A 20,370-nucleotide genomic window follows, 5' to 3' on the forward strand; every position below is an offset into this window, starting at 1 on the left:
TGGGGAAAGTACCAGATTGTCTCTTTGTTTCCTAGGGACTTAGCGTGAATACCTACTTATAATATTTTCCTTTGACAACCTTTGTCCAAACTGGGTCCTAAGTATATTGGTCCTTATCCAGGATCAGAAAAAAATGAATAAAGTTACATATAGGATTCACTTGCCCTGTTCTGTAAAAGGGGCACATTCCTTTCATGTTCTACTCCTTAAATTAGCAGCCAATGTAGATCAGTCAGTTGCTCAATATCTTTGAGTGGAAATTGATGGAGAACCTGAATATGAGGTAGAAAAAAATATTGAATCCTGTTTTGTTAGAAATTACTTTCAATTTCTCATTGATTGGAAAGGATACGGGCCAGAGGAGAGAGCCTGGATTCCCGCTAGACAGGTACTTACTGATCGTTTAATTGGAGACTTTTGTTTGAAATCTCCTGATAAACCACGTTTGGAGTGTCCAGTGGTCACTTCTCGGGGGGTAGTACTGTTGGGAACTCACCTACGTGATCCAGTGATGCAGCTGACTCCGCTGAGAGTCGTAGGGATCCTTGCATTTCCAGGTCCAGGGGGTATTCACATGTGTGTGGTGACCTCAATGTTCCTTTCAGTGAGGCCGGACTGACATTGGATTGTATCTGACTATGCCTTTTACCTCATCTCTGTGTACTGTGACATTCTGATCGTCTGTGTATGACCTTAGATTCTTACAGGACTAACCTTTGCTCTACTATATTGGTACCTTGCATTCCTGAGCTCTAGTTGCTGAGGCAGATTGTTTGACTGTTTTCCTGTATGCACACCTATTAAATAGCTGCCGGGAGATTTTGGTGCAGGGAAAAGCCGATACATGACTTACCCTGCTACTGCACGATTCTCTGTGGCGTTAATTACTATTTTCCCTTCAGGCCGCCATGGATAGCGGGGGAAAGACGTAATTTGCAGTGATTTGTGCTCCGTCTTGAGACGGCTCCCAAATGACGCACTGAGTGCTGCTATTGCCATAATTCCTATTACGGTCTAAAGTGGCGCTGGCTGCGCCCAAATCTCCTGCGCTGTTTTTACAGTGCTCCTACTGTATTGTATAGTGTGGTTCTAGTTGTACTTTTTTCTTCTCATCCTCAGTCCATGTACTTTGAACATTAAGTTCTGGGGGTAACCATAGTCAGGTAGAGGCACCGGTCTGCTGGTCATTGGCTTGGCTATAGATGAAGAGTGTGGTGATAGATTGGGGTTTAAGGACTGAAAGAAGACAGGAGATCTGCTAGGCCTCACAGATACTAACCTAAATTTATATTGAACAATGCAATTTTAAATTACAGTAGGAGGTAATTTGCATTACATGATAATATTGTTTAGAATGGAGGCTGAATACCCTCTGAATAATATTACACATGCTTTGCTATCAATATGGTGGTTTAGTAATAATCTGTGATGGCGACCTGCACTAGGTCTTCTTTAACCTTTTTCCATGCTTTCTCACTCTATGGTTTCAACGTACCTTATGTAAAAACAATTACTGAAAGTCTCCACATGATTCATAGTTCTGATGTCAGTGTATAACTGGAAGTCCTAAAGATGTCCTCAAACATTTCTGCAAATATTAATATTAACTGATGAAGTCAAACGGAAGATATTATGAGGTATCTTTAAACAGCATTATGATTGTACAGTGTACACATCCTGCTTCATGCGCTGACTCATAATTGGCTATAACAGTTGTATTATTGGTCTGCTAGTACAGGAAGCACTGTCACACATGTGATGTGTGAAGATATAGACTTTGCTAGAAGTACCTTCTTTGTATTGCTGATATAACACTTATGACTGATATTCGACTTCCTCCCTCCCAGATAAGACAAGTGTTTACCAAGATTAAATAAAAAGTGGTTTGTTGTAAACTGAATTATAAAATAAGCCAGATACAGAAACCTTTGAATTAGAGTTTTGATAATCATGTGTTGTGACTGTTACACTACGTGTTACAGCTATTGCTTCACATTTTATTATTCATGATGCTCTTCAGGTCTAAGTGAAAGCAGCTTCTTCTAGAGACTAGGTTTACTAGGCCCTAAACTGAGGAGTACAATTTGTTTCTGACAGAAAATAGTAAGCGTTATTTTTTATATCTTGAAAAAAAATCGTACTTAACTCTAACCATACAAGTATATTTCTCTGGAAAATTCAACAGCCACAAGGATATTTTTTTTTTTTGTAGAACTCACAGCAATCCCTAGAAGGAAAAAAAAAAGACTGTTTTATTAATCACTAATATTGTTGATGTTCAGATTTGGATCGAAAGACAAACTGACCAGAATATAAATTTTTCAAACTAGTTCGGCCACACATTTCAGAAAAATTTGAGATAACTAGTGATGAGCAGAAATTACACCTATGCTTAATTATGCATCATAATTTGCAAGTACGCATCATAGTCATAATGCAAAATTTAAGGGAAAATCTTAATTTCGTATATAAAAAATGTTAAATGATTTGTAATTTTGCATAATTTTTGCGTAATTTTGTGCCAAATTTAGCAGTTAAAAGCAAAGCCCCCATACATGCTATTGCCACCAAAATTGCATATATTAACTGAGCAATATTCACTTAGTGTAGCGCCAACACCACTCAGCCGCTAGTCTTGTCAAAGGGATCCCAACCCCTTGATAATAGTAAATTGAAACAGAAAATGACAGACTGCGCTAAAAACAAAACAATATGTTGCTTTAATCAATAAATAAAGACTAGAAGGTTAAAAAACGAGGTTAATACAGACCCACTGAGGATCTGAAATGTAGGATGCAATCCAGATTTACCTGGGCAATAAGGACATAAAATTGAGGAAACTGTAAGATTAAAAAACGAAGTTAATACAGGCCCGCTGAGGATTTAGAATGCAGGATGCAAACTGGGCAATGCAGTATTCACAGTATGCTGATTTCCGGAATTGATTGCAATTGCACTTATATACGGTGGAGCTCAGTAGTAAGTTGTCAGTGCGTTTAAGGTGAAAGACCTCAATGGTATGTGGAGATATGCCAATAGGATGTTAGTGCGTCCTCATGTAGATCTTGTAGGGTTATAGTAATGAAAACACACAGTGCTTGAATTAATGAGTCTCACCCTTCCGGATCCGTGAGTTGCGCTGGAATGTTGTACGGGGAGCCGCTCAATCTCACCCGCCCCGGCCGGGCGTGTTTTCATTACTATAACCCTACAAGATCTACATGAGGACGCACTAACATCCTATTGGCATATCTCCACATACCATTGAGGTCTTTCACCTTAAACGCACTGACAACTTACTACTGAGCTCCACCGTATATAAGTGCAATTGAAATCAATTCCGGAAATCAGCATACTGTGAATACTGCATTGCCCAGTTTGCATCCTGCATTCTAAATCCTCAGCGGGCCTGTATTAACTTCGTTTTTTAATCTTACAGTTTCCTCAATTTTATGTCCTTATTGCCCAGGTAAATCTGGATTGCATCCTACATTTCAGATCCTCAGTGGGTCTGTATTAACCTCGTTTTTTAACCTTCTAGTCTTTATTTATTGATTAAAGCATACATTAACTAGTGGGTACAAGTTAAAAAAAAAACATTTTTTTTTAAAAAGACTGTGTAGTTTTTGAAAAATGGATTTTAAAAATGCAAAGTAAAAATGGTTTTTAAACTGTCTTTTTTCTGAGTTTAAAAAACATTTTTGCATTTTTACAATTGATTTTCTCAAAAACTACAAGGTCTTTTTGAAAAAATTATTTTTGGTGACAATAGCATTTATGGGGGTTTGAAATTCGCCGCCAAAGTTGGTATGAAATTACACAAACATTTATGCGAAATTATGAATGATTATACAAAATCAATTAAATTAACTATGTGTAATTACATATAGGTATAATTGTGAAAATGTACGTAACATTTTGCGTAAACATAATTAGCTGATTACGATTTTCACTATGAGATAACTACACAGCTGGCATTTCAAACAGCACAGAATGAGGCTGTAATCCCAACCTTTTATTTAAAAATGGATGGTTTTCTAGAGTTAAGCAAAGCTTCTATTTATCTCCCTCCAGTGGCTTAGCAATAGGGGATGCAGAGGTTGTGACCACACCAGACCAGAGAGGCCCAGTAGAAGCCCTTCTTCATCCATCTTATTAGCTTTTCATTGATGCTGGTGGTAATGAACACCTCTATATGTGCACTGAAGCATAGTAATCCTTAAAAAACTGTTTTCTCACTCTGCTTACACCTTTCTGACACTGCAGAAGTCCTTGGTAAGTTCTGCGCCTCCATATCAGTTCTTGTGGCCCCATGTAAAAATCATGCTGGGGCCCTAAACTCCTTAGTTACACCACTGTCTACCTCATGGCACATCAAAGGTTCTGGTTGCCCCTGATTGGCCCCTACTTCTATGTGTAAAGGAATTGATTAGTGCAATGCAGAATGGCAGTGGGACTGGAACTACTTCAATCATTCACAGGCTTCTTTTACACTGTAAATCACAATTCTGATTTGTGATTCCGATTTTCACTGGATGATAGTTTTCTTTTTTTTTATTCATAGCAAAAATCCTAGTTTTTTTCACAGGAAGCAAAACACAAAAGTAAAAACGGAGCATGCAAGACTTTTTTTTAACTGTATCAAAAATTGAAATGGCATTTAAAATTCACATCAATATTCTAATTGGAATTGCATGTAGTGTAAAAGAGCCCTTACTATAGTGATAATGTTAATTACTACTAACATGATACTAAGTGGTAGAGATGGCCTGAACCTCCGATTTTTGGTTCGCGAACTTGGTTCGTGAACTTCCGCAAAAAGTTTGGTTTGCGCAAACTTTTGCGAACCGCAATAGACTTCAATGGGGAGGTGAACTTTGCAGACTAGAAACACTTATGCTGGCCAGAAAAGTGATGGAAAAGATGTTTCAAGGGGTCTAACACCTGGAGGGGGGCATGGCGGAGTGGAATACATGCCAAAAGTCCCGGGGAAAAATCTGGATTTGACGCAAAGCAGCGTTTTGAGGGCGGAAATCACATTGAATGCTAAATTGCAGGCCAAAAGTGCTTTAAAACATCTTGCATGTGTATAGATCAATCAAGTAGTGTAATTAGTGTATTGCTTCACACTGACAGACCAAACTCACTGTGTAACGCACTGCAAACAGCTGTTTGTGTAGTGACGGCCGTGCTGGACTGGTGCGCACCATGGTGACATTGTTCTTCCTCACTCAGTGATATCAGTCTGACTGCCTTATCAACTTTCAATGGTTCTTTCTCTAACATAGTTAAAGCTTACATCTATTTATTTAAATTACTTTTTCTGATGGCTGTTAACTGCCTGTAACGAGAATCTGTTATGGAGGGCAAGTCTGCCATTGTGACCACGGGTAATGACCGGGTCCGGAGTTAGAGGCCTGAGAAATGGCTACCACCACTCCAAGGAAGGCAGCAGACATGGCAATGCACGTCCCGAGGTAGTGACGTCCGGAGGTGGGTGCACTGAACACAACAGGTAGGTATATGCAGTGATGAGGTGGGTGCACTGAACACAACAGGTAAGGTATATGCAGTGATGAGGTGGGTGCACTCAACACAACAGGTAGGTATATGCAGTGATGAGGTGGGTGCACTCAACACAACAGGTAGGTATATGCAGTAATGAGTATTACAATGTGCACCTGTCAGACACACAGGTAGTCACTGAATGTGCTGGGCCTGGCTGGCAGTGGCACACACACAGTATGAATTACCGAGGCTGTCTATGCAACACAAGTGTCAGTTGGACACACAGAAAAAAAAATAGATCACAAGAACAAGATTAGCTCTCAAAAGAGCTGTTGTGGGGTGCTATTTTAGCAATAAGAATCAGCAAGGAGCAAGCTAACAAGCCTACAAGAGCCTAACTAATCTTTCCCTATGAGAGAGTCTGATGCAGCTTTCCCTTCTCTAATTATTGCAGGCACACGAGTGAGTATAATGGCCGTCAAGGCCTGCCTTTTATAAGGGGGGGAGTGGCTCCAGGAGGGAGTATAGCCTGATTGGCTACAATGTGCCTGCTGACTGTGATGTAGAGGGTCAAAGTTGACCCTAATGGTGCATTATTGGGGCGAACCGAACTTCTGGAAGTTCCCACCGAAGTTCGCCAGGAACCGTTCGCCGGCGAACCGTTCGGGCCATCTCTACTGAAGGTGCACATGTCTATGTGGACAGAACTCTGCTACTGCCTTAAATATACCGCTATGCACTAACCGCTTGCGAGGACAACTGAGTATCCACTGTGCTATATGTGCTGCACTAACCAACTGCAAGCCTTTCTTTTACGCTGGGATTGATGCATTAACGTTTTATCACTGGCAGCGTGTGAGGACATTGTGCTTCTATATCTGCGGACTTTGCATTAACAGGGTTCCTTTCAGCTGTTTCAGCTGTTACTAAAATGGAGCATTCTTAATTTCTCCAGCATTGGACTACATGTCAGTAAATCATCTCTGACTTTTCAGGCGGCAGCAAATGTGTCTGAACTTTCAGTTACAATCTCTTTTTTGACACATATGAGAGTGCACTTAGTATGATGGCCATGGTCCGGGTTGGATGACTTGTGTGTTTCGATGAATGTGGGGAGCTCCCGGGTGGGATTATAGGCTAGCTGGGTATAGAGCTAGGGGCAATTTTAAACGGTTTGTACATATACATTTTTTGATATTCATTAAAATCTTTTGATAAATTTATGAATGTGTTTAGTTTTGGTGTGTATCGTCCGCCCCATGATTCCTTCCTACTAATTGGTGCCATCTCTACTAAGTGGTCCCTGAACTCCTTTAGCAATGTACATACAAACTGTCAGGAACTTACCTCTGGGTTCCCGCGATGCGGCCGTGTCCGCCGAGAGTCAGGCGCATCCTGGCACTTCCGGGTCCGCGCTGTCTTTACGCGCGCACAGCAACCCCGGCGTCCGTGGTAACGGGGGTGCGCGCGCGCATCCAGGAAGTGAGCGGGGACGGACGCATAGATTCAAGCGCTCATCCTATAGGCTCCGAAAGTGTACTTTGTAGTGTCAGCTGACATTGGCAGTCAGCTGACATTCGAGGGGGATCACTATTGGTTGTGTCAGCTGAAGATTACAGCAGACACTTAGGCAGGGTATATTGCTATGTGCTGATTGGTTGCTGTGAGAGTGGCCGGCCACTGATTGGGTGTGTGAAAGTATTTGAACACTGCTTTCTCACTAGCACATTGCCCGTGATAGCATTAGCTGTTTGCTTGCTGGGTGCCGATATTATTGTGGAATTTCTGTGTACCGATTTAGCCTGGATAACGACTACTCTTCTTGTTTGCCGCCTGACCTGAACCTTGCCTGGATAACGACTACTCTTCTTGTTTGCCACCTGACCTGAACCTTGCCTGGATACTCCCTGACCGCTGCCTGTACCGACCTCTGCCTGGAATCTGACTCTGATATTGCTTGCTCCCTGTGTACCTCAATACTTCTGATCTTTCGTGTATGACCTCGGATTGTTACTGGACTGTGTTACTCTGTAACCTTGTTTGGCCTGGAGGACTATTCGCTCACCCTGCATTCAGCCTCAATACTTTGCACACTTAAGGCCTGGGTGTAACCAAAGTCGGGTAGGTGTTGTCTCCTCACCTCCTGTTCAAGCGGGGACGCTCCACATAGGGTGAAGCGTGTGGAGTTAGATTGGGGCATTGGGGCTGATTTGTGAGCGGATATTCTGACAGGCCTGACACAAACCCATTTTTGCTTTATATTTGAATCTTTATACCACATCAATGCAACTAAAATATTCTATACCTAGAAATTAGTATGCAATTCAAGATCATTAGATATAGTCCAAGGTGTGCTGCTCAATTGTCACCAGTCTTTCAAGTTGCTGAGTGTAACATCTGCGGCTGCGGGCATGCAGGGTGTCTCCGCAGCCGCCTCAGTTCCCTGCTCGGAGGTTTTTTCCATTCCGCCGGCGTCTAGCACGCCGAGGACAGAATTGTCATTGGCACATAGGGTTGCTGTATCGCGCGGCCACGCGCGTAGACAGGACCTTTATGCTATGAGGATGCGCGTCAGCTGACCCACTGGTCGGTTGACGTCAGAAGGGACTCACGCTGCTCAGGATTGGCTAATTGTAGTGGGCGCGGCTGTGAGGTCTCCTCTGCTTCTTAAGCCTTCACGGTTCACTCGCAACCTGTCTGCTGTTGCGAATACATACGTGTTAGCGCTCAGACCTTAGACTAGTATCCGGTGTGCTTTGATCTTGGAGGAAACCAGGGATTTCAAACAAGACTAGGACTATTGCTTTATTGTATTATTATTGATATTCTGTGTATGACTCTGGCTTATCTCTGACTCTGCTATTGCTTTACGTTTCTGTACCTCTGCCCATCTGATCTAGTTGCTGAACCTCTGCCTGAATACCTACTACTCTTTTGCCTACTGATTCTGTACTGTATCTGCCTCTCAGTTGCCGAACCTAGCCTGTCTGGCCTCTCTACTCACCAGTGGGCCCTTGCCACTGGTGAGATGCTCTTCTGATAGTACCCACCAGCTCCTCTGGTGAGGTTTAGTTAAATCTACTCAGTTACTGTTTCTGATAGTACCCACCAGCTCCTCTGGTGAGGTCTCATTAAACGTATCAGTTACTGTTGCACCAAGCACATCTCATTCTGTGTTCCTGTTAGCTAGTGATGCTCAAATACCCCTTTTTAAAATTCGAGTTTGGTCGAATTCGAATAGTAAATTATTCGAGGTCAGTCGAATATTCGAGTCGAATAATTTTTACTATTCGATTCGACCTCGGACTTCGAGCTCACTATTCGAGTCGGTATTCGAGCTCATTATTCGAGCTGACTATTCAAATTGGCCTTAAATAGCTTCCAACACTTGTTTTGAGGGTGAATGATGCAAGAAACATCTTTTTTTCCAAGTAACAACAGCAAGTGATTATGTGGGGATGTTCCTTTAAAAAAAAAAGGTGAAAAGAGAAGTTGTGTCCAGAATTTGGTTCAGTACTGTATATACTTCTTCTTCTTCTTCTTCTTTATCTTCTATCTTCTTCTTCTTCTATATCTTCTTCTTCTATATCTTCTTCTTCTATATCTTCTTCTATATCTTCTTCTTCTTCTATATTGTCTTCTTCTTCTTCTTCTTCTTCATCTTCTTCTTCTTCATCTTCTTCATCTTCTTCATCATCATCTTCTTCATCTTCTTCATCATCATCTTCTTCTTCTTCTTCTTCATCTTCTTCTTCTTCATCTTCTTCATCTTCTTCTTCTTCATCTTCTTCTTCATCTTCTTCATCTTCTTCATCTTCTTCTTCTTCATCTTCTTCATCTTCTTCTTCATCTTCTTCATCTTTTTCTTCTTCTTCTTCTTCTTCATCATCTTCTTCTTCTTCTTCTTCTTCTTCTTCTTCTTCTTCTTCTTCTTCTTCTTCTTCTTCTTCTTCTTCTTCTTCTTCTTCTTCTTCTTCTTCTTCTTCTTCTTCTTCTTCTTCTTCTTCTTCTTCTTCTTCTTCTTCTTCTTCTTCTTCTTCTTCTTCTTCTTCTTCTTCTTCTTCTTCTTCTTCATCTTCTTCTTCTTCATTTTCTTCTTCTTCATCTTCTTCTTCTTCTCCTTCTTCTTCTTCTTCATCTTCTTCTTCTTCATCTTCTTCTTCTTCATCTTCTTCATCTTCTTCATCTTCTTCTTCTTCACTTATTTCTCTTTTCAATTTTTTTTTTAAAGAAATGCAGCTATTTTTGAGCGTAACAAATAGCTGGTGGCGCACGCATGTTGGAAGCGCCATTGTATGTTCTCCCTGGCAGTGGAAACACACAGACAGCAGGAGGTAAATTCAGCAGCAGGAGGAGGAGGAGGAGTGTGTGGCAGCAGGCAGTCAATGAGGCAGGCAGCGTGACATAATAGCCCTGGTACCTAGCGGTGATACCAGGGCTGTAAATAAACACAGCAGGCAGGAGGTCCCAGACAGCGGTCGTGCAGCCCACATCGTGTCCAATACACAACTGGGACAACACAGTTTTCAACCCGGGCACCTCAGAAAAATTAAACCTTTTTTTTTTTTAATGGTTTTTTGGTTTTGTTTGTACAACCAATTACACAGATATATAGCTATTGTTTGACGTAATAGCTGGTGGCAGAGTGGCAGCAGAATGTAATTCTGTGTACCCTGGCAGTGGGAAACACAGACCGACAGCAGCAGTAGCAGGAGGAATGGAGGAGTAATGTGAGCAGCTATTGTTTGACGTAATAGCTGGTGGCAGTGTGGCAGCAGAAGGTAATTCTGTGTACCCTGGCAGTGGGAAACACAGACAGACAGCAGCAGCAGGAGGAATGGAGGAGTAGTGTGAGTGTGGCAGCAGGCAGGCAGCGTGACATAATAGCCCTGGTACCTAGCGGTGATACCAGGGCTGTAAATAAACACAACAGGAGGTCCCAGACAGCGGTCGTGCAGCCCACATCGTGTCCAATACACAACTGGGACAACACAGTTTTCAACCCGGGCACCTCAGAAAAATTAAACCTTTTTTTTTTTTTTAATGGTTTTTTGGTTTTGTTTGTACAACCAATTACACAGATATATAGCTATTGTTTGACGTAATAGCTGGTGGCAGTGTGGCAGCAGAAGGTAATTCTGTGTAGCCTGGCAGTGGGAAACACAGACAGACAGCAGCAGCAGGAGGAATGGAGGAGTAGTGTGAGTGTGGCAGCAGGCAGGCAGCGTGACATAATAGCCCTGGTACCTAGCGGTGATACCAGGGCTGTAAATAAACACAACAGGAGGTCCCAGACAGCGGTCGTGCAGCCCACATCATGTCCAATACACAACTGGGACAACACAGTTTTCAACCCGGGCACCTCAGAAAAATTAAACCTTTTTTTTTTTTATGGTTTTTAGGTTTAGTTTGTACAACCAATTACACAGATATATAGCTATTGTTTGACGTAATAGCTGGTGGCAGTGTGGCAGCAGAAGGTAATTCTGTGTACCCTGGCAGTGGGAAACACAGACAGACAGCAGCAGCAGGAGGAATGGAGGAGTAGTGTGAGTGTGGCAGCAGGCAGGCAGCGTGACATAATAGCCCTGGTACCTAGCGGTGATACCAGGGCTGTAAATAAACACAACAGGAGGTCCCAGACAGCGGTCGTGCAGCCCACATCGTGTCCAATACACAACTGGGACAACACAGTTTTCAACCCGGGCACCTCAGAAAAATTAAACCTTTTTTTTTTTTTAATGGTTTTTTGGTTTTGTTTGTACAACCAATTACACAGATATATAGCTATTGTTTGACATAATAGCTGGTGGCAGTGTGTCAGCAGAAGGTAATTCTGTGTAGCCTGGCAGTGGGAAACACAGACAGACAGCGGCAGCAGGAGGAATGGAGGAGTAATGTGAGCAGCTATTGTTTGACGTAATAGCTGGTGGCAGAGTGGCAGCAGAAGGTAATTCTGTGTACCCTGGCAGTGGGAAACACAGACAGACAGCAGCAGCAGGAGGAATGGAGGAGTAGTGTGAGTGTGGCAGCAGGCAGGCAGCGTGACATAATAGCCCTGGTACCTAGCGGTGATACCAGGGCTGTAAATAAACACAACAGGAGGTCCCAGACAGCAGTCGTGCAGCCCACATCGTGTCCAATACACAACTGGGACAACACAGTTTTCAACCCGGGCACCTCAGAAAAATTAAACCTTTTTTTTTTTTTTTTTAATGGTTTTTTGGTTTTGTTTGTACAACCAATTACACAGATATATAGCTATTGTTTGACGTAATAGCTGGTGGCAGAGTGGCAGCAGAATGTAATTCTGTGTACCCTGGCAGTGGGAAACACAGACAGACAGCAGAAGGGCAGTACACAGCAGCCCACTGTAGGTGTAAAATGTGTGGCTGCAGGCGACGTAATAGTCAAACTGAACCAGGCTGGCTTAGTGAGCAGGAGCCAGGAGGTGGTAAAGGGTGGTAAGGCACATTAACGATGGTTCTTAGCCAGTTCATGTCCCCCTCTCGCCGACAACAGGGGCCAGGAACTCGCCTTCCACCCACGCCTGGTTCATCTTGAGAAACGTCAGTCTGTCCACAGACTTGTGAGACAGACGTGAGCGTTTCTCGGTGACCACGCCACCAGCTGCACTGAAGCAGCGCTCGGACAGCACGCTGGAAGGGGGGCGGGACAGCACTTCCAGGGCGTACTGCGCCAGCTCGCTCCAGATCTCCAGGCGCTTGACCCAATACTCCATGGGATCAACAGGGGCATCGCTGTCAAGCCCGCTGTAGGACCCCATGTAGTCAGCCACCATGCGGGTCAGGCGCTGGCTGTGACCGGAGGAGGATGCTGCTGCATCATGCACCTCCTCTCTAGTCACTGCTGCCGGAGCCTCTACAGTCCTGTAGAGCTCGTGGCTGAGAGACAGCAGGTCTGTGGGGCGCTTGCTGCTGGATGCAGGCACCTGCTGCTGCCTCTGTGCTGGCTGCTGGACAGTGGGGGTGGAAGGCTGGGGGAAGGCTTCCTCCAAGCGCTCAACAAGGGCCTGCTGCAAGCTCCTTATTTGTTGCGCTGGGTCTCCTCCTGCAGGCGGCAGGAACTGGCTCAACTTCCCCTTGAGGCGTGGGTCCAACATCATGCTGATCCAGATGTCCTCCCTCTGCTTCATCTGGATCACCCTGGGGTCCTTGCGCAGGCACGCCAGCATGTGCGCTGCCATTGGGAAGAGGCGGGCCACGTGTGCTGGCACATCGACGGCAGTGCTGTCCTCCTCATCCTCCTCCTCTGCCGCCTCATCCTCTCTCCACCCCCGCACCAACTCAGCTGCGCTGTGCTGATCCCCCTCATCAGCAGCAAGGTCAGGGACCTCCACCAAGTCCTCCTCCTCCTCCCCCTCAGAGGTGGACTGTGCAGCTGCTTGCCGCTCCTGCTGGTCCAAGGCTGCCACTCCCTGTTCCAGCAAAGCATCGAGGGCCCTGTTCAGCAGACAAACCAGGGGCACCCACTCGCAGACCATAGCATGGTCCCTGCTCACCATGTTAGTGGCCTGCAGAAAGGGAGCCAGCACTAAGCACACCTGCTGCATGTGCCTCCAGTCATCATCGGGGACGATGGACGGGATGTTGCTGGTCTTGTCCCTTCTCTGAGCGGCGGAAACAGTGGCCAGGGCAAGGTACTGGTTGACAGCGTGCTTCTGTTCAACCAGACGCTCCAACATCGCCAGGGTGGAGTTCCAGCGAGTCGGAACGTCAAGGATCAGCCGATGGCGTGGCAGCTCCAGCTCCTTTTGCACGTCTTCCATGGTCGCACAGGCTGCAGCCGAGTGCCGGAAGTGACGCACAACGTTCCTTGCCATTTCCAGCAGTTCGCCCATCCCCTGGTAGGTGCGCAAGAACTTTTGCACCACCAGGTTCAGCACATGGGCAAGACAGGGGATGTGGGTCAGGTTTCCCCTGTCTATTGCGGCAACCAGATTGGCCCCATTGTCGGCCACCACCTCTCCGACTCTGAGGCCTCTGGGGGTCAGCCAAATCCTCTCCTGCTCCTGGAGTTTGGCCAACACATGGGTTGCCGTCAGCTTGGTCTTCCCAAGGCTGACCAAGTGCAGCAGCGCTTGGCAGTGGCGGGCCTTCACGCTGCTGCTGAGGCGGGGGGTTTGGCCAGGTGTGCCGGAGGATGGCAGAGGATCAGAGGAACCTGCTGCAGTTCCCCTGACCCTGCGGGGGGGCACCACCCACTGTGCTGCTGCTGCTGTGCCCGCTGCTGCTCTCCCATCCTCACCCCCTTCCACCAAGCTGACCCAGTGGACAGTGAAAGACAGGTAGCGGCCTGTCCCGAAGCGGCTGCTCCAGGAGTCCATGGTGACGTGGACCCTTTCACCAACCGCGTGCTCCAGCCCTCGCTCCACATTGGCCATGACAAAGCGGTGCAGTGCAGGAATGGCCTTGCGGGCGAAGAAGTGTCTGCTGGGGAGCTGCCAGTCTGGGGCTGCACAAGCAAGCAGCGCACGCATGTCGCTCCCCTCCTGCACAAGTGTGTACGGCAGGAGTTGGGAGCACATGGCCCGTGCCAGCAAGCCGTTCAGCTGCCGCACGCGATGGCTGCTGGGAGGCAGAGCCCTAACCACCCCCTGGAAGGACTCGCTCAAAAGGCTCTGGCGTGGCCTTTTGCTGGCACGGGAATCAGCAGACACAGCAGAGGAGGCCACTGAGGACTGGCTGCCAGAACAGGCCTCAGTGTCGGCGGCAGGAGTTGCAGAGGGGGGAGGAGCAGTGCGTTTCCGCACTCCTGCTGGTGCTGCTGGAGGAGCAGGAGGGCGGGTGGCTGCTGTTGCTGCTGCTGCTGCTGCTGAAGGCTGTGCAGTGATGGGTGTGGTGCCACTGCCAGCACCAGATGCCTTCAGCCTCTGGAACTCCTCATGCTGGTGGAAATGTTTTGCAGCAAGGTGGTTGATGAGCGAGCTGGTGCTGAACTTTAAGGGGTCTGCACCTCTGCTCAACTTCCGCTGACAGTGGTTGCAAGTGGCGTACTTGCTGTACACTGTGGGCATGGTGAAAAAACGCCAGATTGGTGACAAAAACGACCCCCTACAGCATGGAACCGCTGCTGCCTGTCTCCCTGTGGTGGTTGGGGGGGGGGGCTTGGGTGCGGCTGGTGGTGGTACTGGCAGATGCTGCTGCTGCTGCTGCTGAGCCTGAGACACCAGCAGGCTGTGGGACCTGCCTACTGCTGCCAATGCTTGCAATGATGCGCCTCCTTGCAAGGCCCACAAGCGCATCCTCCTCCTCAGAGCTGCTGAGGACGACATCCCCTGGAGGTGGTGGCACCCAGTCTCTGTCTGTCACCGTGTCATCATCCGCCTCCCCCTCCTGAAACATGTCCTGCTGGGATGATGACCCCCCAAAATCCTCTCCTGATGCATAGATGGGCTGCTTGACTGTCGCCACAGTCTTGCTGTCCAATCCCTCATCCCCCAAAATGCCCATCAGCATCTCCTCCTCCAAATCGCCAACAGCAGCAGACAATACCCTGATGGTGTCTGGGGTAAAAATACTGCTGAGTGACAGGTCGCCAACTTGTGACGGTGAACTGGCCTCCTCCCCAGGCCCTGCTGGGCGGCTGCTGCGAACAGGGGTGGTGGTGGTGGTGGTGAGGGTGGAGGCCTCGGATGCAGAGCTGATGGCGGGCTGCTCATCCTCCGTCATCAGTTGCACCACAGTGTCTGCATCCTTTTCCTCAATGGGATGTTTCCGACCCGGCTGGAGGAAAATCGGAGCAGGTGCTACACGCTGCTGCTGCTGCTGTGTCTCTGCAGCGTGAGTTGCAGATGCTCCTGCTGGGCGGCGCCCAAGGCGTCCACAGCCAGTGGCTATGGGAGGAATGTTAGCCACTGACGCTGCTGCTGCGGAACTGTGCATGGTGGCGCGGCCGCGCCCGCGGCTTGCCACAATGCTGCTCCCTCTCCTCCTGATTCCCTTGCTGCCCTTCCCCTTGCCCAAACCGCGCTGGCTGCCACTTCCAGACATCTTCGATGTTTTGGGCGTAAACACAAAAGTTTTTGAAAAGGGCGGGTGAAATGTGGGGTACTTTAATGGAGTGGGTTGGTGGGTGAGGTGACTGAGTGAGTGTCCCGACTCCCTAGTACAGTAAGTAAGTAGTAACAGTCAGGAAGTACAACTAGCAGTTACAATAATCAGTAGTAATCACAAGGAAATAGAGTGTGTGTACACTACAGACAGTGAATGCACGCACGCGCACACACGCGCAGGAGCTGGCCTATGAACAGAGAGTGAGTGAGTGTCCCTAGTACAGTAAGTAAGTAGTAACAGTCAGGAAGTACAACTAGAAGTTACAATAATCAGTAGTAAACACAAGGAAATAGAGTGTGTGTACACTACAGACAGTGAGTGCACGCACGCGCACACACGTGCAGGAGCTAGCCTATGAACAGTGACTGAGTGAGTGTCCCTACTACAGTAAGTAAGTAGTAACTGTCAGGAAGTAGAATTTACAATAATCAATCAGTAATCAGAAGGAAATAGAGTGTGTGTACAGTACACAGACAGTGAGTGCACACACACATGCAGGAGCTAGTAGCCTATGAACAGTGACAGTGAGTGTCCTAGTACAGTTACAGTATATAACTATTCAGAAGGAAATAGAGTGTGTGTACAGTACACAGACAGTGAGTGAGTGCACGCACACGCAGGAGCTAGCCTATGAACAGTGACAGTCAGTGAGTGTCCTAGTACAGTTACAGTATATAACTATTCAGAAGGAAATAGAGTGTGTGTACAGTACACAGACAGTGAGTGAGTGCACGCACACGCAGGAGCTAGCCTATGAACAGTGACAGTCAGTGAGTGTCCTAGTACAGTTACAGTATATAACTATTCAGAAGGAAATAGAGTGTGTGTACAGTACACAGACAGTGAGTGCACGCACACGCAGGAGCTAGCCTATGAACAGTGACAGTCAGTGAGTGTCAGGGTACAGTTACAGTATATAACTATTCAGAAGGAAATAGAGTGTGTGTACAGTACACAGACAGTGAGTGAGTGCACGCACACGCAGGAGCTAGCCTATGAACAGTGACAGTCAGTGAGTGTCCTAGTACAGTTACAGTATATAACTATTCAGAAGGAAATAGAATGTGTGTACAGTACACAGACAGTAAGTGAGTGCACGCACACGCAGGAGCTAGCCTATGAACAGTGACACTCAGTGAGTGTCCTAGTACAGTTACAGTATATAACTATTCAGAAGGAAATAGAGTGTGTGTACAGTACACAGACAGTGAGTGCACGCACACGCAGGAGCTAGTAGCCTATGAACAGTGACAGTCAGTGAGTGTCCTAGTACAGTTACAGTATATAACTATTCAGAAGGAAATAGAGTGTGTGTACAGTACACAGACAGTGAGTGCACGCACACGCAGGAGCTAGCCTATGAACAGTGACAGTCAGTGAGTGTCCTAGTACAGTTACAGTATATAACTATTCAGAAGGAAATAGAGTGTGTGTACAGTACACAGACAGTGAGTGAGTGCATGCACACGCAGGAGCTAGCCTATGAACAGTGACAGTCAGTGAGTGTCCTAGTACAGTTACAGTATATAACTATTCAGAAGGAAACAGAGTGTGTGTACAGTACACAGACAGTGAGTGCACGCAGACACAGGAGCTAGTAGCCTATGAACAGTGACAGTCAGTGAGTGTCCTAGTACAGTTACAGTATATAACTATTCAGAAGGAAATAGAGTGTGTGTACAGTACACAGACAGTGAGTGCACGCACACGCAGGAGCTAGTAGCCTATGAACAGTGACAGTCAGTGAGTGTCCTAGTACAGTTACAGTATATAACTATTCAGAAGGAAATAGAGTGTGTGTACACAGACAGTGAGTGCAAGCACACGCAGGAGCTAGTAGCCTATGAACAGTGACAGTGAGTGTCCTAGTACAGTTACAGTATATAACTATTCAGAAGGAAATAGAGTGTGTGTACACAGACAGTGAGTGAAAGCACATGCAGGAGCTAGTAGCCTATGAACAGTGACAGTGAGTGTCCTAGTACAGTTACAGTATATAACTACAATACAAAATACAATCACTAAGTAGTAAAGGACAGCAGAAATACTGTCTAATACTATCTAATACTGTCTAATACTGTCTAATACTAATGAGAAATAAACTAACAGAGGACAGGAGGACAGCTGCCCACACAGGCAGGCCCTGAGGCCTAAAGCTGTAAGCTTGCCTGCAGCAGCTGGCCTGTCTCTATGTAACACAAAAGCTACTAACTAAAATACAATGTCTATCTAACTAACAACAATATAGGTGTGTATAGAAGGTGTATGTGAGCAAAAACGCTAGGTAAATGACCACAATAGAGCTCTTGCTAAGCCAAAGCACAAAGGAGCAACTCTCTCTCTATGCAAGTCTCAGGCAAGGACGGAGAAACGGAACATGGCGGCCGCTATTTATAGGGTAGGGGCTGGCCAGGGTCCCCCTCTGTGATTGGCTGCCGTCAGAGGGCCTGGGAGCCCTCTGATTGGCTCTAAGGACATCAATCTGGGCTATGACGCTATTCGAGCTCGGTATTCGAGCTCGAATAGCGCCGTTTGCTCGAATAGCTCGAATAGTGAATGGGCTATTCGCGTTTACTCGAATAGCCCATTCGAATAGCTGCAGCTATTCGGAGCTCGAATACCGAGCTCGAATAGCTGAAAAAGAGCTCGAATATTCGAGCTACTCTAATATTCGAGCTCTGCTGAGCACCACTGCTGTTAGCTATACTTGCATTATTGGTGATTCTGCAGATTACCACATAATCAGACGTCTGTGTTGCTACACCAAAACTTTACAATCGTTACACTGAGTTTCCTAGTTCACTACAGTTTAAACTCCCTGGTGGTGCAATTCTGTCTGGATGTTTGGGTCTAAGGCCCATATGCAATTCATTTTTTCACCTCCTAGGAGAGAATTTAAATTTTCTCTGTAAACTACATTTTCAGCATTTTACAAATGGAAAAGTGCCCAAAAGTTGGTGAAAAAGTACTATCAAATTTATTTTGAGTATTTTCTTGCTTGTTAGTGACTTAAAAGATGTTTTATGAAAAGTTGTAAAAATATCACCTAGGAGAAAAGTCAGGAGAAAATGTTAATTGCATATGGGCCTAAAAGAGGTAAATTTTTTCAAGAATTTTAGGCCTTCAATTCTTAAGTCTTAACTCACCAAAAAGGCCTGGTAGACATCCTGCATATAAATAAAAGACTGAAACACAAACTTGTTGAAATAACTAAATTTATATATAAATTTAAAAAATTGTGAAACTGTACAAATAAGGCACCAGACTATACAGTATGTACATATATACCTAATACACCTCCCCCATGTGGTATATTTTGAAACAGGGAATGAAACAGAGGGCGACATTACAATTGGGGCAGTAGAAGAGTGATTCCTTTTGGACTTTATTCCCTTTGCTATCAGTCTTAGGTGGCAGGCAGAGAGTAGTCAAAATCCAGGCAGAGGTCACTGAAGGCTGCAGGCAGAGAGTAGTCAAGATCCAGGCAGAGGTCTGTGCAGGTGGCCAGCAAAGAATAGTCGAAATCCAGGTAGAGGTTGGTGCAGGCAGCAGGCAGAGAGTAGTCTGAATCCAGGCGGAACTTGGTAACAGTAAGGCAGAAGCACTTTGCTCAGAAGCAGTTGGGGACCAAATGGCTATATTGTTAACATCCTGTGCTTTCAAATGAGCTTATATGCCATCTTTGCCATGGCAGTCAGGTGACACAGGGGAGAGATCAAATTACAACTTGTGATTAGAGACAAATGAGGAGGAATTAGACAGGCTAAACTCTTGATAAGCATGCAGGCTGCATTTCTCTGCACCAGTGCTGCGCCTATCTGACGCGTATCAGACCCCTGTCCTTCGTCGGCTCCGATGAAGGACAGGGGTTCGATACAGGTCAGATAGGCGCAGCACTGGCCCTCATTGTGCGGTGTCCCTACTCCTGGGGTGAGTGTTCCATTTATCACTTTAGCATGTGCTGAACTTATATGGATAAAGCTAGTGACATATAGATATGTGTTGTGTGGCATATTGAACTGCCACTTTGCTATTGGCTAGTGGCTACATCATATGTGATTTGAATTATTCTGGTATGTATCCTGGGAGCTAGATTATATTAATAACAGGATTTATATTATTGCACACTGTTCCGCACTGTGGACTACCCAGTGGCTGCTTCTGGTTTTAATTGTTTTTATAATTAATTCCTTAATAAAGATTTTGACTATTTTTCATATGAAGCTGGATTGGCTTAGAATTTATTTTGTCATGGACGTCTTTTTTGTGATATGTGGAGCTTCACGCCCATAGACATGGATGGTGGTGTAGTATTTGTGTTGCTATATCTATTTTGGTGCAGAGGGGGGATTAGATAGGCTAAACTCTCGAAATACATGCAGGCCGAATGTCTCTATGTTTCCCTCTGTCCTGTGCAGCAGATCGAGGGGTGCAGATGGGGGAATCAGACAGGCTAAACTCTCAAAATACATGCAGGCTGCATTTCTCTATGGTACCTTCTGTCCTGGGCAGCAGATTGAGGGGTCCAGGTGGGGGATTAGACAGGCTAAACTTGCTATATGTAACACCTCTGAAATGCTTTAACTGTAAAGAAATCCTCCAGACACCAATCAAGTTCTTTTTAAGAAATATTTGTATTAAATCATATGGATAAAAAAATTCAGTGACAAAACACATTCATAAACTTCTTCTTAGCAGACGAGTATAGGTAGGCCTCTTGTATACATCCGCCTGCTAGGATCAGGGCTAGTTCAGGAAACATATATGTGATACAGTTTATTAGCAT

This window comes from Hyperolius riggenbachi, chromosome 5 (genome assembly GCF_040937935.1).
Source record: "Hyperolius riggenbachi isolate aHypRig1 chromosome 5, aHypRig1.pri, whole genome shotgun sequence".
Classification (NCBI taxonomy): Eukaryota; Metazoa; Chordata; class Amphibia; order Anura; family Hyperoliidae; genus Hyperolius; species Hyperolius riggenbachi.